The 3,744-nt window shown below is 29.9% G+C and overlaps 1 long non-coding RNA gene across 1 annotated transcript; it reads left to right on the forward strand.

Annotated features, from left to right (window-relative positions):
• On the forward strand, window positions 793–3,556 carry LOC107616876. Its single transcript, XR_002354114.1, has 2 exons — window positions 793–2,119; window positions 3,189–3,556. It is a non-coding gene; the product is annotated as an uncharacterized LOC107616876 (long non-coding RNA).

Below are 3,744 nucleotides of genomic sequence, written 5' to 3' on the forward strand. Positions count from 1 at the left end.
TGTTTATTATAATATTTATAAGTTTTAAAAGTTGTTTTACCAAATACAATTGTGGTATTTGTATTTATTAAAAGTCATTTTTAATTTAATTTTACCAAATACAAGTGCTGCAGCTAAAAAGTTAGTCTTTTAAAAGACAGTTTTCACAAGCTATTTTTAAAAAATAAAAGTTTAACCAAACCAAGTCTAAGATGACCAAGAAATTAGTAGATGTTCCATTTTTGGGAGTAAAGGTCAGTCAGCCATCAAGAAAATCACTAATGATTACCGGATTGCACTTCCGAGTGTTCTTCCAAGCACGGTGCTCTTCCAAGGATCACGCTTTGTTGAATGTTATGATTATGTTGATACTTCTGCTGCTGACATTGTCAGATTGACCAACAGAAAGATTGAGGCTGCAAATCGAGAGGCTGCAAATTGAGATTATGTATTCTGTGGACAAGTGTTATATTTGACTATTACTGGATTTGATGTACATATTATATCGGATATTAGACAGGAATTTTTGAATTTTAAATTCAAAATCATTCATTCTCTCTTATCTTCATATATATATATATATATATATAGTCTGTCTATATCTATATCTATATCTATCTTCTATCTATAGTATCTTAAAATCCAGTATTGGAATGCTGATGTGGCATTCTATCCTTTACTTCTGTATTTTTTATTCATTGCTTCTCAACACTTTTCTTCTGATATTTTCAATTTCTTCATATGCGTTCTGCCCCTCTTTTCAAATCAGGTGTTGTTGAAAAAAGGTATTTTGACTTGAATTCTGTTCTGATCTTATTGTTGCAAGGGGATTTGTTTTGCTGCCTTGCTTTCATATGCTTTGGGTTGTTTTCATTAGGTGTTTTTACTTTTTGAAGGCTCTACAACTTTAATGTTATATGCTGTTATCACAGTATTATGTTGTTGTTATTGGTGATTACATGTGATGTCGAATGCTTTCTTTGTATCGTGCAGGAAGGTTGGGGTGTTGTCCCAAAGGTTGCACCATAAGGTTGCTGTTTTGAAATTGAAAAAAAAGGGGTATTAACTGGCTTAGTTAAATTGTAATCTGTGTTGCTGTTGGGTTTGGTGATTGATGGAGCTTGATATGAAGAAGTTTCTTCATTCACTCTCTCTCTCTCTCTCTCTGGGTTAATTATTTATCATTCACAATTGTTTATTGTTCTGAGTTTCATGGTTGCAATTGCAAGAAATAGCCATTTTATTGAGATCTTACAAGGCACTAGATTTATCTTAATTGTGCCATGCATTATATTCAATATTGTTTGCTTGCAATATATTTCCTAAGTCGACTCACGAAATATTTGCATCAAAGCTTTATCAGGAAAAGGGTAGTCTTCAACTATCTTTTTAACAAATAATTATAACTTCTTGATTTAGTTTGTAGTATTCTTCAATTTCGTCTCAAAATATAATTCACCATTCAGTTTTGCTTTCTTTATTGGATGAGTATTGTTAAGTAGCAAGTCTGAGGGATATTTAGTCTTATATTGGATGAAATAAGGTATAAGAGTTTATGGGATGAGATATTCATGTATTTAGTGCCTTAAGATTTTTAAGTTGGTGTGGTACATTCTCTCACTTGGTTCCTATACAACTATACAAGTGACTAACTATTTTTTTTTTTAATTGTAATATGAGTGCTAAAATATCACTCTTTTATGTATTTTTATTTTTTTTATACAAATAATAAATGTACTGTTTTGCTTCTCTCATATAATCTCTGTCATGAGATGGATATATTTTTTTAATTCGCTTTAATTTAAACCTTTCCCTGTGGACATAGGAAAACAATTTTGTGACATTGATTATTGGAGTAAACTCTGTTCTTCTTGCTTTTGATCTATACTTATTTAGACACGGAACAAGTATCATTGCACCAAAACAAGTTTCAATACTTTTAAATTAAACTCCAAGAAGATTGTGCAATTTAATGATTTGAGAATGAACTGAAAAATGAAGGTGCAAGTTTGATCAGCAAGGGCATTGGAAGAGGCTCATGGCCAATTACTTGAAGTTGCTCACAGATTCAATTACTAGGTCCAGAACCCCAACGTTTCAAATTACGGGTGAAGGTTCATTTTGAGCTGTGGAATTTAAGGTATGCCCATTCATGCTCTTATTGATTGACTTGATTCTTTTTCCCTTTTTATTTATTTATTTGTTTTATTCAGTAGTGTCATGGTTTTATTGTTTTTTCTCTTTAACTTGATATGCAAGTTCGTTATTGTTTTTTTATAATTTAAAAAAAATAAGAATTTTTAGATTAGTACAAGAGAAATTATTGGAGAAACTTTTAGATTTTCAAAATAATAACAACCTTAATAAATTAGCAACATTGTAGAACAAAAATCATGTATTTACCTCTTGGACATCAACACATTAATAACCACCTTAAAAAAAAAAGACTTCTAGTGCTACTGCAGCAGCTCCAGTCATAATAGCTTACTAAGATCAAATTTCAAATTCAAGAAGTTTCAAATTATATGGTTTAACTTATTTATTGAAGTTAACCAAAATACAAAAAATATTTAATAAATTTTGTGGATCTCATGTCATTTGTATATAGTTCATGTAATTTATCATATTTATTCAGATTTTAATACAAAAACAACTCAAGAAGATTGATTCTGATCCCACAATTAATTTGTTATATTAAATGTTAAGGTGATGACAGAAAAAAATAATCTTTATGGACAAATAGAGCGTTAAAGTTTGTAATACATTTATTAAAATAAAATTAAGTTTTAGTACTTGAAAATGTAACAACTACCCTTAATATACTTTTTAGCTAAACTCTTGAAATATTTTTAAACCAAAAGAAAAAAAAGTTTCTACAGAAATTGAAGTTTAAAAAAAAATCATGGACAACAGCCAAAATTTTGTTTAACAAAAAAAGGAATTACATAGTTATATTTAAAACAATTACCTTGTCATAGTTTGAAGTGTGACAATTAATTTGGCATCAGCATAATCACTTTGCTTAAATCTGTAAAAATCAATGTAATTTATTAGGATATTATTTTATAACGAGTGTACTCTTAGCGTACTCTTGATCTATATATAAGTAAAAACTTTGTAATCACAAATGAAAAATATGAATAACAAAAATAATATTTTTCTAAATAATTCTTCGTTTCTTTTCTAAACTCTTTGTATCATGATAACAGTCAACAGCAGAGAAATATCAATATAGTCATAATGTTCAACACAACGCGATCCTCGTAAGAGCACTCTGCACGGAGGTGCAATCAGATGATGCTGTAAGAGTGTGTCTCAAAATCTGGAAAGTCATGGACATTGATTCCAATAAATGGAACCGGAACATCTGTCAATTTCTTTCCGGAATCAAAATCTCACTATCAACAACAGTGGGGTTACTCCACTTGGCTAAAATCAGAAATAATGAATCAGACATTAACAGGTCTGGAAGTTGGAGATCAAGCTCTTTCCTGTCTTGATTTAATAACTCTCTCCGTCTTTTTGGATCCTCATATGACTTATCGTCTTGCTCGTTATCCTGTTCGTTGGAAGAGGATTCCGGATAGAACTCTTTTTCTTCAGAAGAGCCCCTTATTACCTAGATTATTTTTTTATTTGTAATTTTTTTTATACAGTGGAAATACATAAGGAATATATATGAATAATAACTTAACAAATATTTTTTATATAATAGGAGTACATAAGGAGTACATAGTATATAAGGGGTAATACCCTTCGAAGTTG

The sequence above is a fragment of the Arachis ipaensis genome, chromosome B09 (assembly GCF_000816755.2).
Source record: "Arachis ipaensis cultivar K30076 chromosome B09, Araip1.1, whole genome shotgun sequence".
In the NCBI taxonomy this organism is placed as follows: Eukaryota; Viridiplantae; Streptophyta; class Magnoliopsida; order Fabales; family Fabaceae; genus Arachis; species Arachis ipaensis.